The sequence below is a fragment of the Lemur catta genome, chromosome 13, assembly GCF_020740605.2.
Source record: "Lemur catta isolate mLemCat1 chromosome 13, mLemCat1.pri, whole genome shotgun sequence".
NCBI classification, from domain to species: domain Eukaryota; kingdom Metazoa; phylum Chordata; class Mammalia; order Primates; family Lemuridae; genus Lemur; species Lemur catta.
In genome coordinates, this window is record NC_059140.1 from 73,315,384 (window position 1) to 73,338,573 (window position 23,190).

The window sequence follows — 23,190 nt, forward strand, 5'->3', positions numbered from 1 at the left end:
AGGTCAGAAAAAGAAGGTAGTAGAAAGAGGAAGCAGAAAGGGAGCAATGAAGAGGAAGAAAGAAGGGTATAGGAAAGAAATAGGATCTTCACTTATCATAAGTCAATGGCAAAAAGATATTGATATTAGAGCTGCTCCTTAAACAGAAAGTCAAAGAAATTTTGACATAATTCCTTTCATCTTTGGGGAATCTCAATTATTCATCCTACAGGTAGGGCAGATAAATCAAAAATGAAAAATGATAACTATACTTAAAAAATACTTCATATAAAACTGACCTGTATCAAAATCTACTTCAAATACCATATGCTACATAACAATGTACTGACATCAATTTCTTTCTCCATTTAAAAACTACAAATTTTAAATTTACTATCACTTTATTGTAAAACTATGATAACCTATAATTTCCTCTACTTTCAAAGGGTTATTTCAAACAAACACTTTCAGAAAACACTTAAGTTCTAAAAGTATTATAAGCATATTGTTGTATTTACATTTTTATGTCTAGTACCAACAATTAAGTAAAGCAGAAGAAAACATTCTAATACTAAATAGTTTTGAATAAGTTCAAATAAAATGGTCAATAATTAAAGGAAACATGAGTATTTTTTTAATCACACAGTCCTGGGAAGGAAAAAAAATCAATGCAATTCATTTTTCACTCTGATTTTATCACAGATATAAATAAATGTTCACAGATGAAACTAAATTAGAGACCACATTAAAAACAAATAAGAACTTTTTGTTGAATGAAAAAAAAAACAAAGCACTGCATTGAAGAGCAAGGGCAAGAGCAATAGTAACAACAGCAATCCTAATTTTTAGTTGATCTAGGAAGAAATAAAGACTGGCATCTGCCATTTTCACAATTTTTTCTTAAATATCCACAATGTGACATTAACTTCATACTCACAGTAATCAAATCAAACCACCACTAGAATCTCTACTTGGCCATGTTTATTAAAAGCTGTTTTTCATCCTGGGATTTCACTCCAGGTTTGAGGTGGAATTAGAAAACTTAAGATTTGTGAAGAATCTGTTAACTACAGAAGGCAGTCTTCCCCACAACTGGTACCTGTTACAACCAGCAGATGGTGCCCTCCATAAAGACAACCCTTCCTAGTATGTAGTAATTAAACAGTATAAGAAATTAGCCTTATTCTTGTCAAGGGACAACTAAAGATCTAATGGGAGATTTTCCTAAGAGAAAAAAGACAAACTAAGTTATGTTATTCTCATCTAAGTATATAACCGTGAGGCCACATTTATATATTTCCCAATTATTTAAACAAAAAAGCTGCTTCTTCCACAATGTGACCACTAATCCACCATTCAGCTTGAATTAATCTTTATTAATTCAAACTAAGTAGATTTAATAGTTAATGTTTTATGTGCTCTGGTAAAACAGTAACTTTGAAAACTTTACGATGTCCTTTTAAAAAGTGGATCCTTTCTTTGTGTTCATATTTTTGCTAATGTTTATTTATGAAAGTGCAAACATGGTCACTCTCTTGCCTACAACCTTTTTAAGGACCACGATTGTTATAAAGGAGAGTAAAGTTTAACAGGCTTAAAGAGAAAAAGATTCCTGGAACATCTCAATTTGCATCAGTTTCTAACTAACAGCACAGAAAGTATTCTGTTAAATCTCTTTAAAGTAATTCTTTTTATATTAATAGTGATAATATCTCTCATTTATTGAATGATTAGTATTTCTCTGGTCAGCAGTCAGCTCAGTGTCCCACTGCATGGGGGAATAAAATTATGTACAAATCTCAAGCACACATCCTTGCAAAATCCTCCTCTCTCACTAGACTGCCTCTACTTCATAGAGAAAACAGAAGCTCTGTCCAACAGGAACTTCCTCAGTCTCTCATCACCAAATCTACATGACTGTGTATATATGCATCCATTTTCTCCTTTCTTCCTCCTACCAGAAAGGAAGTAGCCCTCCTCATATTAAAAACTAACCCCTTCAAAGGTACACAAAATCCCTTCCACTACAGGTTTCCCACAGACATTCACTTTGTTATCTCCTTTCCTCTGTATGAGCATCCTCTGTGTCTATCAGATCTTTTCTCTCAGCATTCAAATATACTCTGTTCTGGGATAGAAGAAGGCATTCAGGCAGGAAAGGAAAGAAAATACCCCTCCAGCTATTGTCTTCTCTCTCAAATTACCTTCACAGCCAAGCATCTCAAAAAGTAATCTACATTTTCTACCTTCAATTCCCCTTCACTTTTCACCCTAATCCAATCTGGCTTCCAAACAGCTCCCCCCTCTCACACCCCACCTCATCAGCAATAATGGTTTTGCTACGGTCATTGTGGCAGATTGCAAAAAAACAGTAACAAATTTTTCCATTCCTTGTAAATATGACTTTGCTGCTCCTCCCAAAAGTAAGTGTTTTCCCAGCTATTGAACCAAGATGGTCTTATGACTTCCTTTGGTCAATGGGATACCGACAAGCTTAGTAAGTAAGTGTGCTTTGGGTTTGCTGACCTACTGCTCTCAGAATTCTGGCCCTTTTATTCCCTTTTTACTCTGTATGTTTTTGTGCCAAGGCTTTTGCCCTAGGCCTTCTTTTTAAAGACTTTAAAATAATAAATATATAACCCAATAAGATCTCACTTTTAAACTCCAGTCCACATATTCAACTGTCTACCTAAAATTTCCACTTGAGTATTCTCAAAAACATCATGAACTTAAGATATTCAAAAACTAAACAAATTTTCTCCCAACTAAACCCCCTCAAAAAAAATCCTCATTCTTCTCTCTTCTCTACCTCAGTATGTGGTGCCTTTGTGTACCCATTTCTTCCTCCCAGAAAACTGGGAATGATTCTTGACAATTCCCTTTCAACATTTAAAATCAATCAAATCCTATAAATGCAATCTGCAAAACATAAATGGAATTCACCCTATTTGGCCATCACTTCTCCACTACCTAACCTATGCCACATCTAATTCATTCTTCACAGAGCAGCCAGAATAATCTTAATATGCTAATCCCTTCATATCATGGCCTTACTTAAAACTCTTAAATAGTTTCCCACATCCCTTAGAATTAAGTTCCAAATATACTAATCTGACCACTTGCTCATTACACTCCAATCATATCTCTATTCCTTAAAGGCACCAAACCAAGATCCTTCTGTTTCAGAGTGTACTATTCCTTCTGCTTTTTAAAAAAAAAAAACTTTCTCCTCTCTAGCTCTCTCTCATGCCTGGCTAACAACGGTTTTTCAAGTTCCATCTGTCAATCAGGGAAGCCATCCCAAATCTATTCAGTCTAAATTAAATCTCTACTGCATGCTCTCACACCACCCCAATACTTTCCCTTCCAACAACTTATCATAAACAGAAGTATTAATTCTCTAATGTTCTTTTCACCTGCAGAAGCTCTAAGAAAGAAAAAAATTGAAATTAAAATAAATCCTCTAATGTGTTTCCCCTTCTAAATTGTAAAGTAGATGAGAGTAGGGATCCTATTTTGCTCACTGCTATATACCTAATGCATAACAGAATGCTGCTTAAAAAGCAAGAGCTCAATAAATATTCCTCATGAGATGAATATTATAATCATGCCCATTTTATACATGAAAAAACTGAGGCTCAAAGAGATTAAATAACTATGCTAAAGTTATCCAGCAACTGACCTGGAATTGACCCATATCTGATTCCCAAAGCCTATGTCCTTAACTTAATGGTTCCCAATCTTTGCAGCACACGTGAATCCTCTAATAATCAGACCCAAACACCTGCATTTGAAAAAAGCTCCATGAGGATTTTTATGTACCAAGTTGAGTAACAACAACTTAACAGTATAATATATTGCCAATTCTGCCCACTATCCCTGTAAACATTTATAATACCTTAGCTATATAAGTACAACAGTTGTAAATAACAAAAATAAATGACAAATAGATCATGGTTTTCAAAGCTCTTTCACGCATATATTTTCCTTCACAATTCTATAAGATAAAAGCAGGAATTATCTCTATTTTCAGATAAAGAAAATGAAGTTCATAGAGTTTACAAAACATGTATACAGTCACAATGTAGCAAGTGGCAGAGCCAGGACAAGAGGCCAAGTTTTCTGGTTTCTATTTCAGGCTTTTTAAGGGACCCTGAATTAGAAATTAAGAATCAGAATACTGTAAAAATCAGAGCAAACTGAACAGAAATAAAAATGTTAGATCATCTAGAGTGGCCGGGCACGGTAACTCACGCCTATAATCCTAGCACTCTGGGAGGCCGAGGCGGGAGGATTACTTGAGTTTAGGAGTTCAAGACTAGCCTGAACAAGAGTGAGACCCCCATCTCTACCAAAAAGACAAGAACAAGAACCTAGCCACACGCCTGTAGTCCCAGCTACCTGGGAGGCTGAGGCAGAAGGATCACTTTAGAGCCCAGGAGTCACAAGTTGCAGCGACAATGGACTGTACTCTACCCAGGGCTGTGAGTGAGACTCTGTCTCAACAAAAACAAACAAGGCAACTGAGTACCCCTTCTCACAAACCCTCACCCCTTCATATTAAAAAAATAAAAAAACTGTTTATTAAAAAAATAAAATATAGACTATCTTTTAGATATGCAAATAGCTCAGCAGAGCAGCTTTATACAAATGCCTATAGCTTATTCTACAAGTTTGGCTCCATTTTCTCTTCTATTTTTTTTTTTTCTTAAGAGATGGAGTCACATTATGCTGCCAAGGATGGTCTCAAACTCTGGCCTCAAGCAATCCTCCCACCTCAGCCTCCCAAGTAGCTGGGATTACAGGCATGAGGCACTTTCTCTTCTATAAAATGTAGATAGTATCTACTTGGTTAGTCACTGCATAGACTATAAAGCACTACACCCGTGGTTTCCAAACTGCACCAAGACATCTCGGAACTCCCAGACACCACAGCAAATTCACAGGCATTGGCGAATACTTAAAATTCTCAAGAAAAACAAAGCCATTCTGGAGATCTGGCAGATACCAGGTAAACTACTAGCTTAAGGCAGTTCCATTTTAACACGAGATTGTTACTCTACATTCCTTTTCAAGGAAACTTATCTTCTAGAAACTGGGATTTAGGGCAATTGTGATTAAAAACCAAGTATTACATGGAAATCAATGTGAAATAGGAAATGAAGGAGGCAGTGTCCAATCTGTTTCCAACACTTGAGAACTACACATGCCCAAAAGGCACACACATCCCATTAGTACGTAACTGTCATTATTTAAGCATAAAAAGGAAATATTTTTATTTTAATGTATATGTAATTCTTAGGCCACAAATACTTATTAAGCTATTCGTACCTAACTAAGACAGAAATGTTAGGTATTATTTTTTGGCTCCATGAAAAAATAATGAGACACTAAGGGCACTGGGAATAGAGAACATCTGGGAACCTCTCACCCCATTTATTAAGGGATTCTCATAGATGTTTGTTAAGCTGCACTGTTGTACAACACCTTTACTCTTTCTTCACTGGAGACAGGGCAAAGAAAATTAAAAAGTGCAAAGATTGAAAACATGACAAAAATGAGTAGGATGGTGACAGGATGCTCATCATCACATTTTGTTCTAGAAAAGCAGGAGGTAAAACTAAAGACTACAATAATTAAAGAAGAAAAAAAATATCCAAATGCTGCCTGTATTATGTTGGTTTATTTAAAGACAAGGGCTAACTTAGCCTTAAAGCCTTGGTTATCTAACAATGGTTTTTCAAACTTTTTAGCAGCTGACTTCTCTTTTCAAACAAAATTTCTCACCAAATTCTAAGTTATAAAATATATTTTCAAAAAGTAGACCGGGCACAGTGGCTCACGCCTGTAATCCTAGCACTCTGGGAGGCTGAGGCAGTTGGATCACTCGAGGTCAGGAGTTCAAGACCAACCTGAGCAAGAGCGACACCCAGTCTCAACTAAAAATAGCAAGAAAATTATATGGACAAGTAAAAATATATACAGAAAAAATTAGCTGGGCATGGTGGCGCATGCCCGTAGTCCCAGCTACTCGGGAGGCTGAGGCAGTAGGATCGCTTAAGCCCAGGAGTTTGAGGTTGCTGTGAGCTAGGCTGACGCCACGGCACTCACTCTAGCCCAGGCAACAGAGTGAGACTCTGTCTCAAAAAAAAAAAAAAAAAAAGGTAAAGGTCTCTGTAGCTGAGGAAGCGCCTAGGACCACAGATGGGCCTAACTCCTCCACACCTATAACTGCATTCACTAGCACTTCTAGCATTTCAACATACACCTCAGAGATGCTACAGGAAGAGTGTCCCAGACCTTCAATTAGAGCAGTTCGGCTTTACATTAATAGAAGATCTTATTTGAATATTGGTCTGGGTTACAACTCATTGCCTAAAGCTAAGACAATGACGTTCAAACTTTTAATTTTTTTACTTAACACAAGTACATAAATACAGTGGGGGGGAAAGTCTCATAAAATGATATTCTTCTTGTGTGTAATCCATTCTGAGTTTTTCTATTCTGAAACCCAATTTATAAAACTCTGGGCCGGGCGCAGTGGCTCACGCCTGTAATCCTAGCACTTTGGGAGGCCGAGGCGGGCGGATCGTTTAAGCTCAGGAGTTCGAGACCAGCCTGAGCAAGAGCGAGACCCCGTCTCTACTAAAAATAGAAAGAAATTATATGGCCAACTAAAATATATATAGAAAAAAAAAAATCAGCCAGGCATGGTGGCGCATGCCTGTAGTCCCAGCTACCCGGGAGGCTGTGGCAGTAAGATCGCTTAAGCCCAGGAGTTTGAGGTTGCTGTGAGCTAGGCTGACACCACAGCACTCACTCTAGCCTGGGCAACAAAGCGAGACTCTGTCTCAAAAAAAAAAACAAAACAAAAACAAAAACAAAAACTCTGGCCTAAGAACTTATCTCAATGCCTTCTCAGAATACCAGAAAATAAGTAAATAAAAGAAGTGGGGAGAAGAGGAACAGAGACCAAATTTCTTATTTGGAAATAATAAAACACACAAACTGTAAGATTTCTACCTCATCATGTGCGTCAAAAACAACAAAAAAGGGGGTGGGATGGAGAGACAAAGGGAGAAAGGAGTGAATCTGCACTAGAGTTAACTATAAAAAATAAAATCACCAAAACCTTATCTCTAGTTAAGAAAAAACTTTTCAACCTGAAAACAAGAGAATCAACCTCAGATGAAAATGATGGTTTGTTTTATAACTCTTTCCAACAGAACTTCTGATTTTATTATGAACTACATCACAACATGTATCTCTCTTCTTCCCCAAACCCATTAAAATGTCCAAAGAAATGTAAAACTAAGAAAAAAATAATAGCAGTGTTAGAAATGAGATCATTGACAATGCTCAAAGTCAACACAAGAATACCAGGACTTGAGGAGTCAGTAAACCATCCCCAACACAGAAACATCCACCAGGCTGGGCAGTGCAAGAGCCAGAGGAACCAAAGTGAAGACAAGACGACAATTCCGTAGCTTGGGGATACCATCATTAACAAACAGAATCTTCCAGTAATATACTCTACCTCTACAGCAACTCGTTCCTAATTTCTGTTAACCACCTCAGCTCAGAGAACAGACAGAAAATAGGATTTTGAAAGTCCACCCGAAACCAAAACAGAATTAAAATAGGCAAAGAGTTTGCACCTGAGTTTTCTTGACTTGGCATAGACTGCAAGGTAAAGCTGGAGTTGTGACCCAAATGTTCTCCCAGCCATCTGTCCTGTTCATGCAAGACACAAGCCCTGCTGGTATGTTCCCAGCTCACATCCCCTAAAAATAATGCTACTGTTAAAGCCTGTCTCAGCTCATTTACCATACCAGGGTAACCCACACAGAGAGGGAGAACTAGAGCTGCCCATTCCCTGAGAGGGCCCACGTAGATCCTAACCTGTACAGCTGCTAAAGAAGCCCATAATCACTACCAAAAATGACTAATTTAAAATTCCACTGATACATAAAACTACATAAGGATAAATCAACAAGCACATCCAGAAGAGGTGCATAAACTGAGAATCAGAGCAAACGGGCCAAACAGAATAAAAAAGACACAAAAGAAATTTTTTAAATTTTTAATTAGTGTTCTCAATGACATGTGGAGAGATGTGTATCCATAATATGTCTATGAAAAACTGCAATGGTAAAACAAGAGAATTCTTGGGACTTGAAAGCATGAAAGTCCAAACTGGAATAGAAGTGGGGTGGAGTGGGGTTGAGTGGAGTGGGAGAAGGTAACTAAGTATCAACAGAAGCAGTGACAAGCACAATAAAGACAGCTTTAAACATCCATTTCCAGCAATATACAAACTATGTATCATGAAAGGTCCAACGGATGGAGGAGAAAACTGTTATCACATTGCTGAGCTCAAAGAAAGTAAGGAAAATCTATCCCACCTTCACTTCCACACTCACCATTTCTCTCCATCCCCACAAAAAGAGGGTGAACTGAAACCTGAACAGTAAGCAGCATACACTTGGAGATGCAAGAGGGCAAATATCCATTGTGCCAATCAAGCCTGGACCCTAAAATTTCTTAGGCAGATAACAAAATCCTAATTCTTAGCAGATGCTGCCGGGCACTGCACGGTGGCTTAAGCCGGTAATCCTAGCACTCTGGGAGGCTGAGGTGGGAGGATTGCTTGAGATCCAGAGTTAGAGACCAGCCTGAGCAAGAGCAAGACCCCATCTCTACTAAAAACAGAAAAAAATTAGTCAGGTATCCTGGCCCATGCCCTGCTGCACCCCATTACTGGGGAGGCTGAGGCAAAAGGATCACTTGAGCCTGGGAGTTTGAGGTTGCAGTGAGATGTCATGACAACACTGCATCCTAGCCAGGGCGACAGAGCAAGACTCTGTCTCAAAAAAACAAAACAAAAATTCTTAGCAGATGTAAATACAAATCCTCTGTGGCATTAAAAAACCCTCAATTTAGGCTCCCAAATTTTCCATATTTTAAACTCAACAAAATATGAGTCCTACCTAAGGATAACTATACACATAAAGAAACCAATCACTAAGAGTAAGAGTCATGCCCCATTAAATTCAGATATTGAAATTTCATTGCCAAAATATAAAATATGGATGAAATGTTTAAAGTAATTTTTTAAAATAAAATCACAAAATCAGCAAGCAACAAGAGGCTGCTGAAATAACTGAAGAGACTGGGGAAAAAACAAAAATACTTTAATAAAAAGTAACTTGATTTCAAAATGTCAATGGATATGTTAAACTGATTAAACATGGCTTGAAAGTCATAAAAATTAGTAATTCGAAAAACTACCTAAAATGCAGGGCCAAGAGACAAACAAATAGATGAGAAATTTAAAAGGGAATTAAGAGATACTGGAAGATAGAGAACTTTTAAATTTAGTGAGAGAAAATTAAAACATGAAAGCAAATATAAATACACAATAACAAGTCTAATGTGGGGGATAAAAGGAAGAATTAAAATGCTGGGCAACATCAACAAGAAAGTTGGGGGGGGTGTTGATCAGATTAGTAGAAGGACCTTTGTGTCAGTTTTGAAAAACGCTAAGAAATTAAGATTAAGTATGCAAGGTAAAATTTCAACAGAGTAACAATTTCTTAAAAAGGAAGAAACAAACTATAATTTCCCTAACAGCAAGAAAAAAGAAATAGGTCATGGAAAAATAAAAATAATTTTTTTAGAAAGAAAAAAAATCAAGTAAAGAGAAAGGTAGGGCAAACTGAAAATGGAAACTAAAAAAAAGAAAGGTGAGAGTACCCACATTCTTATCAGACCAAATTTTAAAACACAAACGATGATAAGACATAGAAAAGCCATCACATAATGATTGAAAGATTCAAATCACCATGAAAGTAATTTAAGATTTGTATAAACTATTAAATAACATGAAAATATAGCAAAAATAGACCCAGAAGGATAAACCAACATACACACCAACACAGTACAAGAGTTTTAACACATCTTTTCCACTACTGATAGATTATATGCTAGAAAAACTAGTAAAAATATAGAAAGCTTAAATAAGATAACTAACAAGTTTGCTTTGTTGGTCATTTATAGTATTCTGCACCCTCACACAATTTTCTCAAGCACACATACATTTACAAAATCTGATGACAATTTGGTATACAATACATGTCTCAACAAATTCAAAACAATCCCAATCTCACCACCACATATTCCTAACTAAAATGTAACTAGTAAAAAACAAAAAGACAGACTTTTCCATATGTTAGGAAATGTAAAATCACATAAATAATAACATAGTTATAACTGAGTGATACAGAAAATACATATAAAACTTGTAGGAATTAAGGAAAGTGGTACAGTAAGGAAAACTTAGAGCCTTAAATGTTCATACTGAAAAGAAGAAAGGCTTACAATAAAGAAGCTAAGCATCAAACTTAAGCCAGGAAAAGAAAATAAGAATAAACCAAGAATGAACTCAAAGATTAGTGAAACAACTAATGGACACAGTCAGCACTGCATGGGGGAAAGGGCTCTCGCCTCCAATCCTGGCTTGGGTGAGGCAAAGTCATGGCATGTAACCAAAATGTTTGTACCCTCATAATATCCTGAAATTTAAAAAAAAAAAAAAAAAATTCACACAAAGAAAAAACAAAAAAGGTTAGTGAAAGAAGATTTTTTAAAAAGCAGAAATTAGTCAATTAAATAGAAGAATACACCTACACAGCCAAAAACTGGCAAATCTCTAATGAGGCTGATCAAGACCAGAAAAAAAAAATTAACATTAGGAATAAAAAGGGGGATATAACTACAGAGAGTAATAGGAATGTTAAAAAAAAATGATAAAGAATACTTTAAACCAGGGACTGGCAAACTTTTTCTTAAAGAACCAGATAGTAAATGTTTTTCCCTTGGGGCTCATACCTTCTGTCTTAACTGCTCATCTCTGCATTTACACAGGTTAAAGCAACCAAACAATATGAATAGGTATGACTATATTTCAAATTTTATTAAAAATTTTATTTACAAAGAGAGGCAGGTAGCCTACAGTTTGCTAATTCCTGATTTATGCCAATAAATTAGCTATCTCAGATGATACAATTTCCTAGAAAAATATAAGTAACAAAAACTTACTCAAAAAGAAATCAACAACAAATCTTCCTACAAAGACACATTGAGCTTGATGAACTATTCCAAATTTCTGAAGAGAATGGCTCCATCTTACACAATTCCAGAAAACAGAAACAAAAAGAATACTTCCCATCTCCTTCTATGAAACAAGTGTAACTTTGACATGAAAACTCATAAACATACATACATGGATTAGCCAAGTAACTCCAGCAATGCACTTTTAAAAGACAGCTATATCATAGCACTGTCCAATAGAGCTTTCCATCATAATAGAAATGTTCTATAATTTGTGCTTTCCAATACTATAACCATAACCACAATTAGCAATTGAAATGTGGCTGGCATGACTGAGGTACTGGATTTTTAATTTAACTTAATTTTAATTAATTTAAGTGGCTGCATGTGGCTGGTGTAGCTATATCATCCCACGCTGAGTTTATTCTATTAATGCAAGGTTGGTTTATCATCAAAAAAAATTACCAATATCATTCACCACATTAACAGAGAGAAGGAAGAAAGCTATCTAGATGCAGAAAATAGCACCCATTTGCTAAAAACACATGAAATAAAAATGTTTATCTGGCAAAGGTTATCTACCAAAAACCAACAACAAATACCATTTTTAATGGTGAAACACATCAAGTATTTCCTCTAAAGCCAGAAACAATATGCCTTGGATTAGGAAGTGCTTTCTTAGATATGAAACCAAAAGCATAAATAACAATAAAAATAGATAAACTAGATATGACTAAATTTTAAAACTTTTGTGCTTCAAAAGATATCATCAATAAAGTGAAAAAACAATCCACAGAATGTAAGAACATTCATGTTAACTATGTATCTGATAAACGACTTGTATCTAGAATATATAAAAAAACTATTACAACTCAATAATAAAAAGACAACCCAATTTAAAAATTGGGCAAAGGATCTGAATACACAGTTTTGCAAAGACATACAAATAGCCAATACACACATGAAAAAATGCTCAGCATCATTAGCCATCAGGAAATGCAAATCAAAACAACAATGAGGGCCGGGCGCGGTGGCTCTCACGCCTGTAATCCTAGCTCTGGGAGGCCGAGGTGGGTGGATTGCTCAAGGTCAGGAGTTCGAGACCAGCCTGAGCAAGAGTGAGACCCCGTCTCTACTAAAGATAGAAAGAAATTATCTGGCCAACTAAAAAATATATATACAAAAAAAATTAGCTGGGCATGGTGGCTCATGCCTGTAGTCCCAGCTACTCGGGAGGCTGAGGCAGTAGGATCACTTAAGCCCAGGAGTCTGAGGTTGCTGTGAGCCAGGCTGATGCCACGGCACTCACTCTAGCCAGGGCAACAGAGCGAGACTCTGTCTCAAAAAAAAAAAATAATAAATAAATAAATAAATAAATAAATAAATAAATAAAACAAAACAAAACAACAATGAGATACCAGTTCACATCCCCTAGGATAGCTATAACCAAAAAGACAAACAATAACAAGTGTGGGCAAGGATTTGGAGAAACAGAAACATTCATATGATGCTGGAGGGAATGTAAAATGGTACAGTAGCTTTGGAAAACATTATCTCAAAAGGTTAAACATGGATTTACCATATGATCCAGCAATTCCACTCCTAGGTATATACTCCAGAGAAAGCAAAACATATGTCCAACACATAAACTTGTACACAAATGTTCACAACAGCATATTATTAATAACTAAAAAGTGTAAATAACCCAAATGCCCATCAACTGATGAATGTTATAGCAAAATGAAGCATATCCATACAATTATCATTTGGTAATAAAAAGAAAGTACTGAAATATACATAATATGGGTGAACTTTGGAAAATTATGCTAAATTTAAGACACTAGTTACAAAGGGCCAAATATGATATGATTCCATTAATATGAATGCCCAGAATAGACAAATCTATAGACAGAAAATCGATTAGTGGTTGTCTAAGGTGGGAGTGTAAGGAAGTGTCTCAGTCTGTTTTGTGTTGCTGTAACAGAACACCACAGATTGGGTAATCTATAACGAACAAAAATGTATTTGGCTCACGATTATGGAGGCTGGAAAGTCCAAGATCGAGGGGCCAGCATGTGGTGAGGGCCTTCTTGCTGCATCATAACATGGCGGAAGGCATCACATGTGGAAGAGAAAAAGAAAATGGGACTGAATCCTCCTTTTATAACAAACCCACTCCCTCAATAATGGCATTAATCCATTCACTCTGCCCTTACATCACCTCTCATTAGGCCCCACTTCCCAACACTGATGCATTGGGGATCAAGTTTCCAACACATGAACTTTGGGGGACCATTCAGACCACAGCACAAGGGGTTGGTTAAGAGGTGTAGGGTTTCTTTGTACGGTAAGGAAATGTTCTAAAATTGATTGCAGTGATGAATGAACAACTCTGTGAATATACTAAACCACTGAGCTGTATACCTTAAATTAGTGACTTGCAATGTGATGAATGCTATAACAGCATATACCAGAGCAGGCAAAGATTCCAGGAATCTGAACGTGTGTGCATTATTGGAGTAAGAAAAACTCCCTTTAAAAAGATGCAGTCTGACAACAGACAAACCTAGGCAGAAGATTTCAGATGAAATTAAAAGGTCATGCAAGTGTACAGAAGTGTGAGAGAATGATAGTCTTCAATAGTTTCATATAGCTAGAACACAGAAATTCTGTTGAAAATTAAAGATTCTGCTGGAGAGAAAAGTAGAGACAGATGTATGAAGAACCTTGAATGCTCAAATTTATTGATTTGGTTTTTTGCAGGTAATGGGAAGTTAAAAGAAAAGTTTTAACCAAGGGAGTTAAATGATCAAATTGTCCTTTATAGAAATTGTTTTGACTGTTCCTGGAAGATGGAGTAGAAGGTCAGACTGGAATTGAGAAACCAGTTAGGGGGCTACTAAACTAATTTAAGAAAAAAATGATAAGGATCTGGACTAAGGGAAGGGACCTGGACTAAACAAGAAGCAACAAGTATAAAGAGGAAGAGAAGAGATTGAGAAAATAGAAAAAATAAATTTAATGACTCATTGGAAAGAGAAGAAAAAAATCAATGAAAGAAAATCAACAGTGAGGTCAAACCTCAGATACTGATTTTAGAGTAACCCACATAGAACTGAAAATACAGAAATGAACAATATGTATGAAAAGCTTAGAAAAGAGATAGAAAAACAAAAAAGATAAACTACTGTGGGATAGTTTTCCTCCAAATCAAAATGCTCCCTATGTAATCAATACACATTAGTAAAATCCGTAATTATTATATTAGGGAATTTAACCATAAAGGTTAATACTACTTAACGAAAAAATTAGATGGCTCTAAAAAGGAAAGAGTGATCATTTCAGCCCCATTTAAACTTTTCAATAAGAAAGGTTTTAAAAGGTTTGGATTAAAGGCAGTATGGTGTAATAGTAAGAGGAAAAACAACAACATGCTACTGAGCACCTAGCCTGTGCGCACAGTTCCAAATATTTAATATGCAATTCATCTCATCCTCACCACCAACTTTGTGAGGTAAGCATTCTTTCCTAGAGAGTGAAGCACAAAGAGGTTAAGTAATTTGCCCAAGGCTGAATAACTGGTAAGGGGGCCAAGACTCAAACACAGTCAGTAAAGTTCCAGAGTCCACATTTTTAGCCACTGTACTGGCTCTCAAAGGGAAGAATTAGATTTTTAAAGAAAGAAAGAAAAAAAAAAACTTGGCTCAAATGTTGGGTCTACCACCAACATTGGCACATTGGTTACTTAAGCAACTCCTCTGTCTCCTAAACTGTAAGAAAGAGATAATGACAATATTACAGGATTATTATGAGGATTTAGTCATGAATATAAAACACCTGAGTAATTATTATTACTAAGGAATAATCATATTTAACATTTATTGAGCACTTACTGGAATACATCAAAACACTACCATAAGCACTTTACATAGGTTATTTTATCTAACCCTCAAAATAATCTTTCAGAAAATATTACTGTCCTAACCATTTCTATAGGTTAGGAAACAGATTCAGAGAGATGGAGAGACTTGTGCAAGATCATGTTGTATGGTAAAATTATTATAAAAGTGACCCCAACTCTCCACCCCTCCTTCTATCCATATCCCTTGCAATGTGACAATGCAGCTCCTCCTTTCAAGATGTAGAACTGATTTCCCCACATCTTGAATTTTGTCTGGCCTCAAGACTTGCCTTGGCCAATAGGAGGTGACACTGTGCTAGTTATAAGCAGAGACCTCAAAAGATCTTACACATCCCCACTCCCTCTCTTGGAATCCTGCTACCACACAAACAAGCCCAGAGCAGTCAGATGAATGATGAGATATATGTGTCTCTGTCATCCTTCATCTTCCAGCAGAGAACCAGCCAATTGCCAGAAATGTGAGAAGCTACCCCTAGAGCAGCCAGCCTCCAACCAATCTACCAGGTGACCACAGATATATGAGCGATCCTAGATGAAATCAGCCCACCTGAAATTAGGCAAATCTAGCCCAGAAGATCAGATCCACCTACGTGATCCACAAATTCATGAGCAGTAATACATACTCATTGTTTTAAACCACTGGCAGTTGTTGCAGAGCAATAGCTAATTCACATGGATAATGGAAGAGCCGGAATTTAAAGACAGACAGTCTGATTCCACGTTCACCTCCTCATCACTACTTTATATAATTTCCAGTTTCAGAGTAGACCTGACATGCAGTGCTATTATGGTATTTTCCTTTCTGAAAAACGATCCTCACTATTTGACAGTATTTGAAATTGATTTGTGTCCAGTGCATGGTGGCTCACACCTGTAATCCTGGCACTCTTGGGAGGCCGAGGTAGGAGGATCACTTGAGCTCAGGAGTTTGAGACCAGCCCAAGCAAAGGCAAGATCCCCATCTCTACAAAAAATAGAAAAATTAGCCAGGCGTGGTGGCACATGCCTGTAGTCCCAGCTACTTGGGAGGCTGAGGCAGGAGGACTGCTTGAACCCAGGAGTTTGAGGTTGCAGTGAGCGATGATGACACCACTGCACTCTGACCAGGGCAACGGAGTGAGACTCTGTCACAGAAAAAAAAAAAACTGATTTGAAAAAACCCAAGGTAATATATAATTGTTTCCACTTTTAGGCAACCAAACAAAAAAAAAAAATCCAAAACGTTTATCAGACCAAGAATTAGAACTCAATCACTAATACCCATTTGTCCATTAATTTATAATGCACTTTCCTGGATATATGTATACTTCTTTCAATGTAAGTAAGTATCTGTGTATTGTGTATACTTATTAACTTCCCAAGTATTGCAAAATGTACCTATACTGATTTGTATTAACTCGTTCTCACTCTTAACTGATGACTTAATTCACTAATGTACAACACACTGCATCATCTACCAGCCTATATGCATCTATGCACATATAACTCTGCCATCTCCTCCTGTTAGAAGAAATCCTCAGTGCTCCTAAATAAAGCCAACCCTGTACTAAAGTCAACCTTTTGCTACTCAAGGATATTGTTCCAGCAATTCTATCATCTCCCTCCTGTCTTCATCAATTTTTTCCTCTACTAGATTATTCCCATCAGCATATAAACTTGTTTTTATTTCTTTCAAAATCTTTTTCTTTCTTTCTGCTTCCCATCTACACAATTTTAGGCTCTGCTAATCTAGAGATCTTAGTTCCCAACGGAGCACTGTTTCCACCAAGGGATGCAGCAATGGCTCCATTAAACTGTAAGCTGAGACTGCCACCAGCCACTTCATGCCAATGAATCAACTGACAAGGAAGAAGGTTACAGAACTGACTGGGGTGACGGATCTTACTACCAAGGGAAAAACTGGGTTGCTACCACACATGGGTGCTATATAAAAGTATGCTTGCAATGCAGGAGTTCTTCTGGGATACCACTTACTATTTCCAGGGACTATGATTAAAGTCAGTGGAAACAATCCAGGCAGCACTACTAATGGTCCAGAATGAAAAAAATGAAACTTTGGATTACCCCACCAGGCAAGAAACCACAACCAGCTGAACTGCTTGCCAAAGACAGAGAAAATGTGGAATGACAGTAGAAGATAATTATAGTTAACAACTATAACAACATAACTAGCTACAGAAACAAAAACTCTAATGAGTATTTTCCCTTGTTTTGATATAAAAATAATTGTGTATGTTAACCAATTTACTTTTTTATCTCCCTTCCTACGACCATCTAACAGTAGCTAACCTCATATCTCAGTATTTAAATTACAAGATATTAAGTATAAAATGTGACTTAGGCAAAAGAAAAACTAATCAAAAAATGCATAAAGGGACTTTGTGTCCTCTTTTAAGGAAAGGGTTTATGCATTATTTGAACAAAGACATTATGTACAGCAAAAGTATAATTTTGCAACTGTCTTTATTTGCAAGTTAAATATGATTAAAATTGGTGTGTACAGATGCCACAGTGACAAGGGGTGGACTGTGATGGCTTTGTATTGTATGAACTTAGCTAGGCCGCAAATACCCTTCTCCAAATTCCATTCCCTGCATGGCTGTGGGTTAGAGCTGGCCTCAAAAGAAATTCCCACAAAATTTAGAAGACAAAAGTGAAAACATCAGCCATGTTTGTGTTCAGAAAGTCAACATAAGTTCAGGCACTGTCACAGTTCTCACAGGTTGTTGTGGATCATTTGGCATGGGGCATGGGGTAGCAAATGGGCCCATAGTTCCTCTAGCTCCTATGAGATCTGCTTCAGCTTCTCCAAATAATCCCAGGACAGATTTGTGCGCAGGTTCAAGTTTGGGCTTATGGGTCAGCTCATTTCCATGACTTCCAAATCATCTTTGCAGATTTCAGTTTAACCACGCTCTCCCCCCATTTTCAAGTCTATCTTCCCTTCCTGACTGCCAGTCCTACCAACTTCAAGTTTAGCACCAGACTCCAGAGTATATAATTAGATCCTACAATTGGCAAAAATCAATCACTATAATAAATCCCTTATATACTCAACATAGTTTTGCTTCTCTGATCAAACCCTAATTGATAAAAATGAAATGTAATTTAGGGGTAGGCTACTACAGAAAGGGCTGAATATGTCCACCTGTCTCTTCTCTACTTCATATAACATCCCAACTAAAGAGAAAAGGTCAAATACCACATATTGTGGTTACCATGAACCTTGCTTTCCTTCCATCAGCAAAAATACTTCAGAATTTAACTGAAAAACATTAAGTTTTGAATGCATTTACTTCCTAAAGGAGTAAGTTCAAATTTTAAAACCTACCTTCTTACAGTTACATTAAAACAAAATGGACACTGTCCAAATTCAAGAGAACTGATAAAAATCAACACCTTAATACATTTAGACTACACTAATGTTACCCTTAGACTTTTGTCAGCAGCACAAAAGAATAAATCTATCAGAAGATGAATGTGCCATCTCTAAAACCAACTCATTAAGTCCCATCTTGAATATACCTTTTTAAAAAATCTGTTTAGCTAAAGTAAAAGCCATAAACAAATTTAGAATAATCCTAAAGAGTCCTCTGGACGTCAGCTGGTCCTAGCTAACAACTTAAAGATAATTGTTCAACAACCCTATCTGTTTTGAGACAGAAGAAATTAAGACAAACATTTACACTTTAATACTTTTCCTCCGAGTAGAAATACCAAGAAAAGTGAAGGTCAAAGACAGTTGAAAAATGACATTTTCTTCCAATATTACCTGGTACCATGTATCCCACTGCTGTCTACCAGGTTGCTGCTAATAAAGAGAAAAAGAGACAACAGTAGAAATACGGTTGTCCCTTTCACCAGCCTGTATAAACATTCTTTAGTTCCTGGCTTTCCACTAAATAATTACCTATTCAGATCAAATGTATGTTACTGAAGCAGTGGTGAGTTTCTATCTTGTTCTAAAAACATGTAACCCTAAAACAAGGTGTATGTTAAGTTAGCAACTACATTTAAGGCCCAGTTTAAAATGAATGAAAATGATTCATGAACAGTTCTGATCATTGTGGAGTAGCATTCACCCAACTCATTAAACTAACCCTTCCACAGATAACAATTATAAACTCTGGAAAAAAACACTTTCAAGAATGATTTGAGGCCGGCGCGCGGTGGCTCACGCCTGTAATCCTAGCACTCTGGGAGGCCAAGGCGGGTGGATCGCTCGAGGTCAGGAGTTCGAGACCAGCCTGAGCAAGAGCAAGACCCTGTCTCTACTAAAAATAGAAAGAAATTATCTGTCCAGCTAAAATATACATAGAAAAAAATTAGCCGGGCATAGTGGCGCATGCCTGTAGTCCCAGCTACTCGGGAGGCTGAGGCAGAAGGATCGCTTAAGGCCAGGAGTTTGAGGTTGCTGTGAGCTAGGCTGACGCCATGGCACTCACTCTAGCCAGGGTGACAAAGTGACACTCTGTCTCAAAAAAAAAAAAAAAAAGAATGATTTGAAAACAAAAGCAACCAAGAGCAGGTAAAAAGTGGAGATCTGACCACTGAAATGAAAGAAAGGAAGTATACTGGTGGGGGATTCAAATTTATACAGCTTTTCCCCATGGGGGCACTCTCAGTTTGCAGCAGCATAGGGCAGCCAAAACTCAAGCAGAAAGCTGCAGTTTTATTGGAGTTCATGGCTCAGCAAAGTGGCTGGAAATTCAGATGGGAAATTCAGGAAAGGGGAGAACCACAGCAGGGGAAGCCTAAAAAACTAATACAAACTTGGTTTAAATTCTGCTCTGACCCCTGAACTTCATATTCATATGCTCAGGGAAGACTCCAAGGAGGCCAGAGGAAAACAACTGAAAAGCTAAAAGAACTCAGCAGCAATTTCAGCTGCTGCACAATGCAGACGAGACATGAGCTTAAAGTCTGGACACGTGAGAAGGGCTTAGCAAACACATCAGACCCTTGTTAAAACAGAAAACCAAGATTCCACAAATTCAAGATGATCAGCCACTAATTTAACTATATTCATCAGAGGAAGATATGAAAATTCAGAGACAGGATGTATCATCTACAATGTCCACTCTACAAATAACACTTTCTAATCATAAAATGAAGCAGGAAAAATGTGACCCATTGTCAAGGAGGTGAAAAAACAGTCAAAAGAAAAAGACCATTTAATAATACAGAGACGAGAATTAACAAACAGGGACTTCAAAGCAGCTATTACGAATATATTCAAAAACTTAAAGAAAAACATGGTCACAATGGGAAATCTTAGCAGATAAATGGAATTTTTTTTAACAAAATACTAGAACTGAAGGGTACGTTATTTGAAAATGGGCTTAACCACACATTAGAAACAATATTAAAAAGGGCCCATGGCCTTAAAAGACAGATCAGTAGAAATTATTTAATCTGAAAAACTGAGAGAAAAAATACTGAAAAAAATAGAGACTCACAGACCGATAGGACAATTTTAAGCAGAGTAATGTGTAACTAGAATCTCAGGAGAAGAAAGAAAAAGAAAGAATGGGGCAGGAAAAGCATTTTTTAAATTTTTTTAAGTAATGGCTAAAACTAGTCCCAAAGTTTGTGAAAAATATCATCTCACAAATCAAATAAGCTCAGCATACTCCAAACAGAATACAAAAAAATAAATAAATAAAACTACACTTCAAATTGTTGTAAATTAAAGAAATGGAGATCAGAAAAAAATAAAATGACATCTTTAAAGTGATTAAAGAAAAAGACTGTCAACTTGGAATTCTATATCCAGCAAAAATACCCTTGAAAAGTAACATACAGACATATTCAAATAAATGAAAGCTAAGACGATCACTAGATCTGTACATTATGCAACATTAAAAGAAGTTCTTCAAGCTAAAGGGAAAGGACATTAGATGAAACTTAGCTCAAATACACAACAAAATAAAGAAAACAGGAAATAATAAATATGTAGTTATATACAAAAGGCTCTTTTTTCTTCTAAATTGTTTAAAAGGCAACTATTTAAAGCAAAAACAGAACTGTATTATAGAAGCAAAATATAACACACCAATTGCACAAAGGTTAAATGTAATTATACTTTGTAAGGTCCTTTTATGTTATATAAAGTGGCATGCTAATGTTAAATAAACTGTGAAAGTTAACAGTAAATGCTGTAGTCTGCAGGGCAACCACTAAAACAAACACAAAGCAGTGTAGCTTAAAAAGCCAACTTTTTAAGGAGGATTTACAATGAAATATTAAAAAATACAAACATCTCTATAAATACCAAAAAGGGAAGGGGTTACCAGACAAAATTCAACACCGATTCATAATTTAAAAATAAAAATTACAGTAAACTGGAACCAGAAAGGAACATCCTCCATCTGATTTATTTTTTTAATCTACAAAAAAAAAAAAAAAACCTCCCACTGCTGACATACCACTTAATGGTGAAAGACCAAATGTCTTCCTCCTAAGACCAGGAACAAGACAAGGATGTTGACTCTTGCCATTCAAAAAAAAAATATTTTATGTAACATTGAAATTGTCTTTCCTTTTTTTAAAATCTTCTTTCTTCTTTTTAAAGAAATAGGGTCTCACTATCCAGGCTGGATTTGAATGTCTGGGCTTAGGCAATCCTCTCACCTCCTAAGTAGCTGGGGACTAAGGAGCTTGCCACAGCACCCCACCATTCTCACCATTTCTCTTAAACATTGTACTAAAGATCCTAGATGGTGCAATAATGTAAGAAAAAGAAATAAAAGGCTTGAAGATGGGAAAGGAAGGAATAAAACTCTTATTCACAGATGATACGATTGTTTTTGTAAAGAAAATCCTAAGGAATCTACAATAAGACTACTAGAACTATGTGAAATTACACCAGGTCAAAAGATGCAAGGATAATAATAAACAACAAAATGATTGAATTTCTATATACTAGCATGGAAAAACAGAAAAATGAAATTTAAAAAATTTCATTTGTAATAGCATCAAAAAGCAAAATTTTTGGAGTAAATTTAACATGAAACTTCTCTACAGTGAAAATGAAAATATTATTTTATATTTGTATATGTTAATATATAACATTAATCAAATTATATAACTGATGTTATATTAATATACACAAAAACATTTTAGTGTCTATTAGAGATCTTACATGCATATATACTACATATATACATAAATATATCTTTATATTACATATCAAAATAAAGATAATCTATTAATAAATAAAAGGAGAGGTACATAACAGTATTAGTAATCTACTGTTGTGTAATAAACTACCCCAAAACTTAGCAAAACATTTATCATCTCACACAGTCTCTAAGGGTGAAGAACCTAGGAGCAGCTTAGCTGGTGGTATGGCTCAAAGTCTCTCATGTGGCTGCAGTCAACTGAAAACTGGAGCTCCGCTTCCATGTTCACTCAAGGCTGTTGGCAGGAAGCCTCAGTTCTCTGCCATGTGGATGTTGGGAGACAATACTCCATAGGTCTCTCTTGCATTTCTGCCCATCTTGTGACAAGCTTTCTAACTGCCCTTTGTTCCAGACTATCTCTTCAAGGATGTCTATATAGTGAATAGATGGAAGACAAAGTCTCTTCCAAAGCAAAGGGTACTTACTGCCCATTAAAAAAATATCTGGGCCGGGGCGGTGGCTCACACCTGTAATCCTAGCACTCTGGGAGGCCGAGGCGGGTGGATCGCTCAAGGTCAGGAGTTCAAGACCAGCCTCAGCAAGAGCAAGACCCTGTCTCTACCAAAAAAATAGAAAGAAATTATCTGGCCAACTAAAATATATATAGAAAAAATTAGCCAGGCATGGTAGCACATGCCTGTAGTCCCAGCTACCCGGAAGGCTGAGGCAGTAGGATCGCTGAAGCCCAGGAGTTTGAGGTTGCTGTGAGCTGGGCTGACGCCACGGCACTCACTCTAGCCCGGGCAACAAAGCGAGACTCTGTCTCAAAAAAAAAAAATCTGGGCTCCCTATATTTAGGGTTTCTCTAATGTAACCCACTGCGTGTGCAGGTGTCATCTGGCCCTCTTCGCATTACTCAGTGTGAAATGGAACTCAAGTCATTGGCACAAAAATGCTGATAATATGGCTACTACTACTGCTGTGACAATAAACTGCCCTTCCATTCTCACCCAGGAGTCTCGTGTCCTCTACCAAGCATCTATGAAATTATGG

General features: G+C 36.7%; 1 protein-coding gene across 7 annotated transcripts in view; it reads right to left on the reverse strand.

Annotated features, from left to right (window-relative positions):
• PDS5B (PDS5 cohesin associated factor B) overlaps nt 1-23,190 on the reverse strand; it is a 163,933-nt gene that overhangs the window by 126,504 nt on the left and 14,239 nt on the right. The window contains exon 1 of one of the 7 annotated variants that reach the window (XM_045566940.1): nt 13,126-13,163. The exons of the other annotated variants lie outside the window; for them this stretch is intronic. The gene's annotated coding sequence lies outside the window, so the exon portion shown is untranslated. Of the gene's footprint in view, nt 1-13,125; nt 13,164-23,190 lie in introns of those variants that run through there. 7 annotated transcript variants of the gene reach the window in all.